The sequence below is a fragment of the Condylostylus longicornis genome, unplaced genomic scaffold (genome assembly GCF_029603195.1).
Source record: "Condylostylus longicornis isolate FDR11 unplaced genomic scaffold, ASM2960319v2 ptg000048l, whole genome shotgun sequence".
NCBI lineage: Eukaryota > Metazoa > Arthropoda > Insecta > Diptera > Dolichopodidae > Condylostylus > Condylostylus longicornis.
In genome coordinates, this window is record NW_026578017.1 from 1098197 (window position 1) to 1113109 (window position 14913).

General features: G+C 27.3%; 1 protein-coding gene across 12 annotated transcripts in view; it reads left to right on the top strand.

Annotated features, from left to right (window-relative positions):
• LOC129611162 (broad-complex core protein isoforms 1/2/3/4/5-like) overlaps positions 1 to 14913 on the top strand; it is a 122900-nt gene that overhangs the window by 89428 nt on the left and 18559 nt on the right. The gene's annotated exons all lie outside the window — the stretch shown is intronic.

Genomic DNA, 14913 nt, shown 5'->3' on the forward strand with positions numbered 1-14913 from the left:
TTTTGATCTTTTAATATGAAAACAAAAATTCTTAATGTTTTAAATGAGAGTAAAATTATTAATGGGTGAGAATACCAAACTTGTTTTAATAAAAACCAATATTTACGTCGCATTTACCGGTTCAAACAATTCACAAGTTCAGAAAATTGAGCAAAACTACACGACCTCGAACAAATGTGTAGATGATCTGTGCTATTACGTTATTTTTTTCCGTCATACACAAATAGTATTTACAATAGTATTAACAATGGAATTTACAATTATAATCTTGTGTTTTGGGAGTTGTTTTGCCATTTAATTTTAATTGCGATTTTTTTATTAAATTGACATTTGAACAATAAAAAAAGCAATGTATCTGAAGAATATAAAAGAAAATTAATAGTCACATCAAAGAGCTTCATAGTATGCCATGCCGAAAAAGACTGTTGCATATAAGCTCATGAGTAATTTGAACACGTAAATAGAACACAAATAAAATTACAAATTTATTATATCAGAAAAGGTTGTGTTCTAAAGCTAGTTTTTATCTTAAATCAATTACAATCTCATATATATTAAATTTAATCAGTTCAGTAATAACATTTTAAAATGATTAATTGTTATTTTATATTAAAAATAATTCTATGTTCATTATATTTGACCATTTCAATCAAAAGTCTTATGTGCGACAATTCAAAACGCGTTCGTTTAAAAATTGTATAAGTGTCTAATATGTAGATTATTGTAGTCAATGAAGATGATCAAAATTAACTGGTGTTAGAAAATTGTTTTTCGTACAGTGTCTGTCTTTCGAATTTTTGCTTATGAAAGTATATTATTTCAATATTATGCTAAAGGTTTTACTATTTGAACAGAAAATTATAATCTCTCCTTCTAACGAAAAACACTAAAAGTAAATTTAACATGCAAGTAAATAAAATTTTGCAATCACTATTAAAAAAATGGAAAATGTAAATTCAAGGATTATTTCACCCATCTCTGCTTACCCCCTTATTTATATAAAAAAAAAAAAAAAAAAACAAATTAAAAACATTAAAAACGAAAAAAGATACGAACACAAATCAAAAATAAAAGAAAAGTAAGACAAAGTGAAAAAAAAATCCTAAGGGTTTGTAATCAATTTTTTTTTTGAATATAATGAATCTTAAGATAAATTTTTAAGATTTTCTTTGTTTTTATATAATATACATGTATATATTTACATACATATATGTATTATTAATGTATATATATATATATATATATTATTTTTAGTAATGACCACCAAAGAAAAAATGAGAGCACATAAGTAATAGGACAAGCACAACGATTGAAAAATCTGTAAAAATAATGGAAGAGATGAAACAGTTGAGAAGAAAGACAAACTCAAAAGAGATAAAAAAGAAAACAAAAAAAAGCAAATAAAAAATAAACCTGGAAGAAGAAAAAAAAAAATTTTTTTTTACTCATTTACCACCATCATTACCGTCACCACCCTCTCCGGAAATATTGTTTCCGAAAAGTTATTGAAATGGAAAAAGTATTGAGGAGGAAATATTTTTTTTGTTTCCTTCGTCTCGTCCCGTCTCACTTCGTTCATGATATCTTTGGTTTTTTTTTTGTTTTTCGTTTGTCCATAGTTCTGAGTATTAATGCAAAAAAAAAAAATTTCTCAATTTTTTTTCTTTAATTTTTGTTTTTTTTTTTCTTTTCATAATGGCGTGTATATAGTGTAAATTACGGCCAGTATATAACCAAGAGCATCTACATCACACCACTCTACATTTATTCTATTAAAATTATCTTACCCTTCTATGATTTTTTTTTAAATATTTTGGCGCGCACATATAAATACACATACAAAATTTTTTAGGATTTCTTTTAGTTTTTATATTATATTTACTTCATTTTATCTATAATTTTACATTATTTTTTTTATTCTACCCAGATCTGCTTGCTAGTGTTGCCGTTACAGAAAAAAATTGCTATAAATAGCTAAAATCCCCATCGATATTTATATAACAGCATATTCTGCTATTTGATTGTGAAGAAAAACACAAATTTTTTAGGGCCAATAAATAAAAAAACATAAATTTTGTTTATATTTAATTTGTCAAAAAAGTATTTATTTATTAATTTTATTATTGTTTTATCTTAAACCTATTACAAAAAAACGCTAACTGAACTATTTAGAATTGTACTAGATATGGCGACAAAATCGCTAAAAAAAGCGACATCATCGAAGTCCTTGCTCCACTTATCATCCTTTTTTACGTTCATTTGGTGATATTTTTGCTCCCTCCCTCTCAGATTCTCTCCTTCTGTTACTTATTTTTCATATAAAGATAAAATCTGATCAGTGTTGCCACTTGGGCCCAAAAGGACCAATTATTCAAATCATTTTGACGCTACGGCCCATTTTCTAAATCTTTAAGAAAACTTGAATTTATCTCTATTTCAAAAGTTTTTTTATATAAAATTTGAATATAAATATGGAACAAGACCTTAAAATTCAATTATATAGATTGTGTATAATGCTCTTAATATTGGAGATTTAATATTATCATTTTCTTAGTGGATATTATAGTCATTTATGTATATGTTTATGTTTTGTTACAGATTTCACTTTAAATTTTATTCATACATATATCCTGAAAATATTTTCATATAAGAGATCAACAACGCAACCTAATGTAAGATTTCAAATAAAGCAGTTCAAATTTGAATCAAACTGCAAACTATAGACTACCTTTTTATTTTGGCCCATTATTTTTTTATGAGTGGCAACCCTGGTTCTGATACGTGTTCTTCCTTTTTTTCTGCTCTGTATTTATATGTATGCACGTATATATAGAAAACAAAGTAATATAAATTTAAGAAGACGCTAAATGATTATTTCTTAAGAAAACATTCATTTTCAGGCGTCTTTTAATTTGATGAGAGTTTCATGTATCTATATCAATCTACACTTTATATATTATATATTTATACAAAAAAAAATTTGAAAATGAATTGAAATGAATATGAGTTGAGTATAAAAGAAAGATGAATGCCGCCATTGTAGATTTAATTTTTCGGCAAAATAATTTTGTTTTCTGCTCTGCTCGCTATTTTGTCTTTTTTGTGTTTTTTATCTTATTTGTGTGGTAGTATTTATAGTTTCAAGGAGATGCTTTTTTGTTTTTTTTTTATTATTATTTTTCGCTTTATAATATAAAATGATCTAAATTAAATACAGTAATTTATGGAATTTGGACAGAAAGTAATATGTAATAAGTTTTTAAGACACAGAGAAAAAAACACAGTAAACTTTTTTAATTATATTTACACGGAAAAATTTTATTCATTTTGAGATTTTAAGCTTTTTTCTTCATTTCTATACTATTACTTTACACAACCATAAATATATATATATATATATATGTATAGTAGTAAAAAAAAAGAATTCAATTTAAAATGTCCTTAAAAGCAAAATTTACGATCGTAATTTGTATGAAATTAAAAACCATTGTAAAAAAAATGTATACATATATGCCAATACGCGAGAATTTTTTAATGCGCGAGCGCATTAAAATTTTTGTTTATTTTGCAAAGTAATAAAGTAGTAAGTGCAGTTTTAAAAAATTATTTTAGTATTAAAAGAAAATTTCAAATAACACTAAAATTATTGAAAAAACGAGAATAGTAGACCGTGTCAACTTTTAATGATACCCGTACGAATAAAAGACTTTAAAAGCCGGAGCTAATTGACACATAGTTCTTAGGTAGAATACATACAACCTCTTGCTTTTTATGTAGAATACATACAACCTCTTGCTTTTTATGTATTCTACCTAAGAGCAAGAGGTTGTATTAGCACTACTATTTTATAGATATATAGAGATATAGTTACTATACAAACAGATAAAATTTAGAAGATTTTTAATGAAAATGATGGCCAGATCATCAAATTTGTTTGTTCGAAATTTCAGCTTTTTACTGTTAATAGTTTCTGAGCTATGAATAAACAGCGTACGAGGTTGTATGGCAGCTATTACAAGCAGTCGAGAAATTGCAATGGCTTTTATCAAACATAAAATCCCTAACAATATATTTGTTTGTGCAAATTTTTAGCACTTTTCCAAAAATTTTTAAAACTAATTGCTGAATAATTTCTGAAACATGGTCAAATAACTTTAAGGGTTGTATGGTAGCTATCTCAATCGCCCATGAGATCATAACCTTGATTAACGAATAAAGCTGCCATATCACCATATTTGCTTTTGCAAAATTTCAGTTTTTAAGACATAGCCAAAGTAATTTCCAAAGTGTATGATAACTACCATAGGAAGAATCAAGCAATTTCAATGATTTTTATCAAACACATTAGCCCCACTTATATATTTGCTTATGAGAAATTCTAAAATTACTGAAACATATCCAAAAAAATTTGATATTTGAATATTGATTTGTTATTCGTTGATATTTAATTTAAATAGGGTTCTGGCATTTACTATAGTTAATTTATTATATATAATAAATCATTTAGTGATCTTAGCTCAATTAGTTATTTAGTTATCGTTGGGGCGGACAGAACAGCAGACATGGTTAAATCCACACCATGTCGAGACTCACACTTCTGATGAATCTGAGCAACTTTTCCGAGGATATATCCCACAACGGCATGCTCAACAGGAATTGGTCCCCCGCTTCGTCAACATGTCTGATTCCTCGTTTCCTTCTACGTTAAGGTTCTACGTCGAATCTTCCAAGACAGTCCCACACCATCTCTATATTATATATATCTAAAATGCTCGACTACCGTGGCAGCTGCCACATAGCTTTATATTTTATAAATATTATGTTAGAAACTGCTGAAGCTATGCAATACTAAAATTTTGCAAAAACAAATACCATAAAATGACCATTATTTTTGGTAAAAGTTGTTGAGATATCATGAGTGCTTATAATATATGTAGAGAGTTCAACTGCGATACAACTGTTCAAGTTTTTATGTAATATAAAAAAATCTGATGTGGTCAGCACATAACCGACCGCATTGTGTATTGTCTAGTTAAATGAAAGTGTTACAGAATATTATAAAAATGTCTGTTAAATACTTCTTTCCAATTTTTAGGACTTTAGTAAGCTTATAGTTAACATACTTAGAAAAATGTAAATTTGGCTCTTAGTAGAGTTTCGCTTTGTGCTACCCGATTTCCCTGAAATGCTCGCCAGTTAGTTTCGGTAACAACCAGAACTCAAATAACAAATTTCAAGAAATTCCATCAATTTGTTCTGTGGATATGGTGAAAAATGTAAAATCGGCCCGCAAATCAATTCTCGAGCCCTGATCTTTCCAAAAAAGTTATATGTTCATTGCTTTAATATGAGGAATTCATATATTAAATTTCAATGAAATCGGTTGATTATTTCTCTTTATATACACAAAACTGTATGTTTGGCCCGTAGTAAACGTCTAGTTGCCGACGCCTGATCTTTCCAAAAAATTTATATGTTCATTGTTTTAATACGGGGAATTCATATATTAAATTTCAATGAAATCTGTTGATTATTTCTCTTTATATACACAAAAATGTATATTTGGCCCGTAGTAAACGCCCAGTTGCTGGTGCCTGATTTCTTCCAAAAGTTAGGAATTTTTGCGTATGATCGAGCAAAGCTTATATATGAAATTTCAAGTAAATCGGTTGAATACTTTCTTCAAAATGGTGAAAAATGTAAAATCGGCCCGCAAATCCGTTTTCGAGCCCTAATCTTTCCAAAAAATTTATATGTTCATTGTTTTAATACGAGGAGTTCATATATTAAATTTCAATGAAATCGGTTGATTATTTCTCTTTATATACACAAAAATGTATATTTGGCCCGTAGTAAACGTCTAGTTGCCGATGCCTGATTTCTTCCAAAACATACGAATTTTTGCGGACGGTCGAGCTGAGCTTATATATAAAATTTCAAGTAAATCGGTTGAATATTTTCTTCAAAATGTTCAAAAATGTAAAACAGGCCCGGTAAAAAGTGCAGTTCCCGAGGCCTGATATATACCAAAAGTTGATCGATCCGTGCCATGGTGGAAACAAACTTACATATAAAATTTCATCAAAATCGGTTCAGCCGAACTTGAGATACACGCGTGCACACACAGAGCGACAGACCGACAGACCGACAGGTTGCTAAAAATAGTTTATTTACACTTCCCTACTATGGAGAAGTACGTTCCCACCGAAAACTCGATATGCAAAATTTGTTGCCATCACATAACCTACCTATTGTTTACACAATACGGTCGGTAAAAATGTTAAATTTGAATGGATCAATATGATCTTTAAAACAATTAGATATTATAGAAACTATTGAACGTACAGGTGTTAAAACTTTGCATAAATTAATTGGTACTACGTCCATTATTTTCGGTGAAAGTCTTTCAAATTATATAGATGCTATGTATGTATACAGTAGCACTATACGCACATAAATGAAACTTTAAATCAATTAGGGTATCAATTATCACACAACTCTTACAATCATTCGTTTGCACAGCTATAACAGAGTTAATAAGATCAATATTACCTACTCTAATTTATATTTACATTTGTGGATTATGATACGAACAGAAGTATGTGTATAGAATGATTTCTCGAGAAATAGAATGTTTCATTTACAACTTAATTCCATAATTGGATCTTTTCTATTGCTGTGATTTAGAAATACCATAGGGTTTTATACACCTTCTATCAGAATATAATTCTTTTCTTCTTGCGACTTAAATGAAGTAACCATTATTTTTATTCTAAAAAAACGTCAGTTACCTACTTATGATTATAATACAATATGTACGTATATATATATGTGTAATTAAAACAACAATCAATATTAAAAACCACGGCTGACAGAAATACTTTTATACTGATATTTTGTAATGTCAAGTTAAAAACGAACAATAAAAACTTTACAAAATATTCCCATTTTTATGCACTCATATACAATATATTTCGTAAAACATTAATATATTATGTACATTTTTGTGCATAAACTCGTATCAATACATACATGCATTAAAATACAAAATTAAGTTAAAATTACCGGAATTTCTGTGAACGATCGATTGAAAAATGTGAGAGAAAAAAAAAGAGGAAAATGATTCCTTTAATTGTCTTCATATACACAATATGTTTCTCAAACTTTTTTTTGCCTTTTTACTTCCATCTATTTAAGTGAATTTTTTATCATATGATTTTTTGTGTAGAATTCAATAAGTATTTTAATAAAAAATTATCTATTTATTTTGTATGTTATTTTAAAGTAATGAAATAAGTGCAACGTTTGCATTTACAGAGAAAACAAATGTTTCTCTTTGCTTTGTTTTAAAGGTAAAGAAACTTAAGAATTTGTTTCCATTCATATGCAAATTTTTGAATTTAATTAAATTTTTTTCGAAAATATTACTACCAATTTTAAGCGAATGAGATGTCGAAACCCTTGAATAAAAATTCTGTCTGGCAAGGTGGGTGAATAAAAATTAATTCAAAAAGCTTATAATAATGTCTTTTTTAATGTCTTCAAGTTGAGAAATTTTAAATCTGACGAATGAAGTAATTCGCCAAATAAGAACCATAAAAAATGCATATGAAAAAAGACCAAAATTTGCGTTGCATTAAGCTGACTTAATTTTTCATGATTATTACTATTAGTAATGGTCACGGATTTAGTAAATAGAGAATGGCTGGTTTATTTAAACACATGCGAATACATATACGAATGCATACCGTATGTTTTAAGGGTAAAACAGGTTTTCAACACTTTTCTCAGTTTTTTTTTTTTTGGTTTTGGTTGTATTTGGTATTTTGTGTTTTATTCGTATCTGTATAGTTCATCACATATTTGTTTTTGTCCTATAGTTTCACCAAAAAATTTTTATTATTATTTTTTAGTTTTGCGTCTTTTTGTGTTGTTATCTTAAATATACTTAGGATTCAAATTGATTTTTGAATATTATTTAGATTCGGGAAACTGGAAACTGTAAGTTGAACTGTGATGATTATTTTATTCAAAATGTAACGTACACATATGTATATACTCGTATACATTATATTCAAAAATTACTGTACAGGCAGCCATACTTATACTTGTATATTTATTCGTTTTATCTAGACACCGGTTTGCGTTAAGATTCCGATTTGAAAAGTTGGGAAATAAAATGAATCGATTTTTTTTCTTTAGACTTCTCGGCATTTTTAACATCACGTCATGAGTTCAATTCCAGTTTCCTTATTATTTAATTTAATTTTTGTTTTTCTTATTTTTATTTAAAAGATGCCCATGGAAACCTTTTTTGAGATCGTGATCAAAATTTTGTGAGATTTTCAGATTCGTGTTTTTCAGAAAGTTTTTTTCTGTTTCGTTCGGATTCGTGATGAATTTGGAGGTATATAAAAAAAAAAAAATTTAATATAAAAATTAAATTCAAGGTTAAAAGTTAAAATCGCGCCATCATCGAATAATTTATTTTTTTTTTTCGGATTTTATGTAGAGTTTTATGTTTTCCCAGTTAAAAAGGGTTTCAAATTTTTGTTTTTTAAAAATTTTAAAAACTATTTTTTTTTTGTTTCCAATTATCTACATACGTATGTATGTACATATTATACAAATATGTGCACATAATATGCTTTCAAATTGAAATTTGTAATCGTAAGTTGCCTTTTTCTTAAATGATTACTGATTTGTAGTATTATGTTGGTTGCATACATTAAAAGATTAAAAATTTTTTACTTTAGTTAATTAAATGTAACTATGTATGTATATATATTTAAAAGGGAAATTGTTAAATTTGTAATAAAAATATTGCCATACAGTTAAGTTTAAAAAGTGATTTGGTAGTTGAAAAGTTATAGTTTATATATTAATGAAATGAATATGAAAAAAAAGATAAACGTATATTTTGGTTTTTTAATCATTTTCCAAAAAAATTAAAAATTGTTATATAAAATATTGCAACATAAGTAAAAACGAGGAAAAAATAGAGTTGACCTTGTCAACTCTGTGGTACCCGTACGAATTTGTCATTCCGTGTGCGAATAAATATGCTATAACTGACTATGGGACAGACTTTGATTTTAAGTTGCCGTATTACCATATTAATATATACCAAATTTCAGTACTGTGTTCTTCAAAATACTGTGTGAGCCAAACTACTATTGAAGTTGTATGGCAGCTACCAGAAAGAACCAAAAAATTTTACGGCCCTAAAATTATATTCGCTTGTGTGAAATTTCAATACCATAGCTTTAATAGTTTCTGAGATATAGCCAAATAACTTTTGAAGTTGTATGGCCGGTACCAGAAGGAGCTAAGAAATTTCAAGGATTTTTATCAAGCATATTGGCCCTACTTATATATTTACTTGTGTGAAATTTCAAAACCACAGCTTTTACAGTTTCTGAGATATAGCCAAATAAATTTTGGTGTTGTATGGCAACTACCCGAACCAGTACCCCGATCATGTCCAATTTATATAGGGTTCTGGCACTTACTACAATAAATCATTCGTGAAAATTTGGTGAAGTTAGCTCAATTAGTTTTTGAGTTATCGCTGGGACGGACGGACGGACAGACAAAGCTAAATCAACTCAGAATTCGACGCTGATCAAAAACATACACTTGATATCTAACACCGTTATTTCTTAGCGTTTCAAACGGTAAGGCAAATTAAGTATACCCTTCGAACATACGTTCGTACGGGTATAAAAAATAAGAAATGATAAAATAAAAAAAAAACAAATTTGTGTAAAATTACAGTAAAACGAATTCCTTAGAGTGCTCCAGCAGAGGACCAGTAAGGAAAAAATTGAAAAAAAATTTGAAAGTAGTCCTAAGCTTTATTAGGTTTAAATTATAATGTAAAGAAGAAAATAAATAAATAAAGCATTTTTTGAAAATTGAAATTGAAATATATTAATGAAATGAATTTATTTTCTAATTTTGGAATGAATAACGGAAAGCTAAAAAAATGAAAAGAACTTCAAGAAAGAATTCAACGACAAATGGTGTGTTTTAAGAAAATATGTATGTGTGTAGGCTGTAGGAATTATGAAATAAAAATAGTTTGGAATTTTGTATATTAGAAATTTTAATTATTTCTATTATAACATAAATCATTTATACGAATTTGTTTTTTGTTTACAATATTTGTATCTAATATCTCTAAACAAGCTCTATGTTCTTGAGTATAATATATACTTACATATGTATGTATTTCTATATTATAATTTAACATTTTTGTATGAAAAAAACAAATAAAAATTCGACTTTTGTTCAAAGTTTTGAAGTTCATTAAAAATAAGGAAGTCTCAATATTTGTTTATGACAATATAAAGATGAAACTCAATGTTTATGTCATAATATATCGAAATTAAACAAAATTTTAAAATTTTTAATAAAAATAAGTTTTTCTTACAACTACAATTAAATAATATTAAAATTTATTGTACCTGGCAACCCAGTAACTAAATTTATATGTATATTAAAAAATCATGGCATAATAATGTGAAACATACTTAAAATACAACAATGAAATTATGTTATTTATGGTATAAATATGTATGTATGCACGTATAAACTTGGCCATCAAACATCTTGTATACATAATATTAGTACATAATACACATGTATTTGAATGTATATTTTTTGAATATGCTACCAAAAAGCTATGAAAAAAATAATTTTGTTCATCGATATTTAAAAAGGAACAATCCCTTTTCGTTTCTTTTTAATACATACATACATAAACTGTGTTCAGGGTTGCCTCAGGAAAGGCAAAATACTTACATTTACGTTTTAAAAAATAAAATACCTGCAAAAATGAACCGAAAAAATTATTCATAGTTTATCTCTATCGCACAGAATTGCATTCTTGTTGTAAATTTGACATGTGAAATCTATGTGGCCAAATAAGATGGGCTAAATGGTGTTTTTTATGTGGACTAATTATTTTCTTTGAGTATAGGACTTTAATCTAAGCAAACAGTAATTAAAATTGGCAAATTTTATCTCAGACAAGACCATCATTTCGTTGCCACATCAATTAATCATATGAAAACAAGAGTTTTTTTTCTTGAAACTCCTTGAAGCATGAACTTGAAAAATATTGTTATTTTAAAGTTTATCAGCATATGATTTGCAAAAAACGGAGAAATATATCTAATCAAATAAAAAGTTACCAAGTTATCAAACAAAAGTATATGTAAATACTACTTTTGTTAAAAAAACTATCAAAATTGCAACCATGATTGTGTACTCTTGAATTTTAATGAAATGCAAATTGATTTTTTTGAAAATATGATCTTGATTTACAATGTATGTATAGCTATGTATGTACATTGTCTCCCTGTAGTACTTAAAAGTATTTGGGTATATATTTACATATATATACAATATTTAATATGTGTACACATATATTCATATAAGTACAATATTTTTAGTTAATTAAAAATGCATTTAAAAGAATAAAATTATAATGTCAAATATTTTTTTTTCTTTGGAGAGGGAGGAGTTTGTAAGCGACTTAAGCAATATTATAAAAATTCCTATTGTAATAACCAAAAGATCTGCGAACTTGCGATGAGATATGCGATAAATGAATTCGATGCTTAAAAAGTCTGTGAAATTATTACTGTTGTTTTTTTCTTTTTCGTGATAATGTTCACTGCATCTTTTTTTGTATTTTGTTAACTTGCCCCTTGTTTTGTCATAAAATATTTAATAAAAGTTTAAAATATAAATTTTTTTCATGTAGTTTTGTTTAATAATCGTGTATACACACTTACATAAAAATAATTTCTAAGGTAAATTTATATAGAAGTAAAATAAAATTACTGTTTTTTTTTTGTTTTTAAATTAACGTGCGCGGGCCAACGGACTTGTCTAAATTAAAGCAGAATTTGACGAAGAGAAAGAACTAAATACAATGTTCACACTGCAGACAAGTCCTTGAAGTTGTTTCAAACACCACACAAAATACTACTATAATGATATAGACTGTAGAGTACAGAAAATATTACGCTAATTTTTAAATTCTCATTCATTTACGTTGTTATTTTATTAGCGCTTTTCCAAAAAATTTTTGAAAAAAAATGCTTATTAGTTTCACTCTGTCCGTCTGTCCGTGTGCCTGTTTACAAAACTTCTACACCCTTGAATATAAAAAGCTGAAATTTTATACGTACATAGATCTTTACTAGAAACTTATTTCGGTAAAAGAAAATTTTTACCTATCTCCCCCCCTCTACAAGTTATACCCTCTACAAATTATGCCCCCCGAAAACCCTAAAGATGCCATTTTACTATTTACTGCAGTGAAACTATAAATATTTTTCAAATTTTGCAAATGCAGAAAGGCAGGAGCATCTTATATTACTGAAACCGCAAGCTTTTTCAAATTTCTATAAACGCAGAAAGCTAACGGTAAATTCCATGTCATTAAAAAATATAATTATTTTTCTTAAGTCACACAATTAACCTTTAAAATCGAGCATTATGTTAACCCCTTTTTAAATTAATTATTGATTTATTTCAAAGACTACATAAATCGTTCATCCTAAATATATGCAATCCTGGAAATAGTTTCGTATATTAATGAAAATAATTTTAATAGAGTGCTAGTTATTATTTGTATTTAAAAGCAGTATTTTCATTTATGTATTTTGTTAACTTGCCCCTTGTTTTGTCATAAAATATTTAATAAAAGTTTAAAATATAAATTTTTTTCATGTAGTTTTGTTTAATAATCGTGTATACACACTTACATAAAAATAATTTCTAAGGTAAATTTATATAGAAGTAAAATAAAATTACTGTTTTTTTTTTGTTTTTAAATTAACGTGCGCGGGCCAACGGACTTGTCTAAATTAAAGCAGAATTTGACGAAGAGAAAGAACTAAATACAATGTTCACACTGCAGACAAGTCCTTGAAGTTGTTTCAAACACCACACAAAATACTACTATAATGATATAGACTGTAGAGTACAGAAAATATTACGCTAATTTTTAAATATTCATTCATTTACGTTGTTATTTTATTAGCGCTTTTCCAAAAAATTTTTGAAAAAAAATGCTTATTAGTTTCACTCTGTCCGTCTGTCCGTGTGCCTGTTTACAAAACTTCTACACCCTTGAATATAAAAAGCTGAAATTTTATACGTACATAGATCTTTACTAGAAACTTATTTCGGTAGAAGAAAATTTTTACCTATCTCCCCCCCTCTACAAGTTATACCCTCTACAAATTATGCCCCCCGAAAACCCTAAAGATGCCATTTTACTATTTACTGCAGTGAAACTATAAATATTTTTCAAATTTTGCAAATGCAGAAAGGCAGGAGCATCTTATATTACTGAAACCGCAAGCTTTTTCAAATTTCTATAAACGTAAAAAGCTAACGGTAAATTCCATGACATTAAAAACTATAATTATTTTTCTTAACTCACACAATTAAACCTTAAAATCGAGTATTATGTTAACCCCTTTTTAAATTAATTATTGATTTATTTCAAAGACTACATAAATCGTTCATCCTAAATATATGCAATCCTGGAAATAGTTTCGTATATTAATGAAAATAATTTTAATAGAGTGCTAGGTATTATTTGTATTTAAAAGCAGTATTTTCATTTGTTGAAGGGAAAAGCGCTACTATACAAACCATTGGTTTGACCCAACTTTTTATTTTTTAAAAATTTCATATAACAAAAAATTTGTGGGGCTAGTTAAAATCAGAAAATATATTTGAAAATACCAAAATTCTAAAGATTGTGTCAACTTGGTGTTCGTTATAAATAACGTCCATAAAGCTCTACTAAGCTCTACTTAAAGCTCGAATCGTTAAAATTGTATTTGTTTTATTTAAAAGTGTATGAAGATTTTTTTTTGGTTAACTGTATGAATAATGTGCATATAGAATTGTGTATATATTGGTTTATACATGCATAAATAAATGTAAAATTTTATATTAATTTTATTTCCAATATATTTTTAATTAAAAAATTGTTGAAGCATTCTTTTCATATTATATGAAATTTTTAAAAATTATGAAAATATGTCGTTATAGAATTTTGGTCTTGTTCTTTTTTTTTATCGTTAACGTTGTCTTGATGATTGCCTTTAGGAATTTTAGTTTTTTTTTTCGAAAATTATCATCTTGTTATGTTTTGCTTTTATTTTTGTATAGAATACAGGATTATGTTGATGACGGATTTATTGTGTGTAAGTATTTTTGCTTGAAATATTTTTTAAGGCAGTTGCAAAATGTATAGTCAAATTCTAAATTCAAAAAATAATTTAGAATGTATAAATTACTTTGAATTCTTTAATAAATTTTCCTACTTTATCAGTTAAAAAAATCTGATGTGGTCAGCGCATAACCGACCGCAATGTATGTTGCATAGTTTAGTGAAAGTGTTACAGAAGATTATGAAAATGTATTTTGAACATTTCCATTCAACTTTAAGGAAGTTAGCAAGCTTTTAGTTAACATATCTAGAAAAATGCAAGTTTGGCCCTTAGTAGAATTTCGTCTTGTGCCATCCGAATTCCCTGAAAAATTCACTAGTTAATGTAAAATCGAGCCCTTATCTTTCCAAAAAAATAGTAAATTCATTGTTTTAACACCCCGAATTTAAATATAAAATTTCACGGAAATTGGTTTTTCATGAAAATCAGCTGAACTTGAGATACACGTGTGCACACACAGTCAAACAAACCGACAGACCGACAATTCGATATCTCACTAAAGGTATTTTATTTATGCTTCTCTTTTAATGGAGAAGTTCGTTCCCCCCGAAGACACGTTTTAGAGATTGGTGCCGTCATATAACCTACCTCATTATATACAATGCGATTGATAAAAATTAATATTTAGTTTATAATTTAAGTTTAA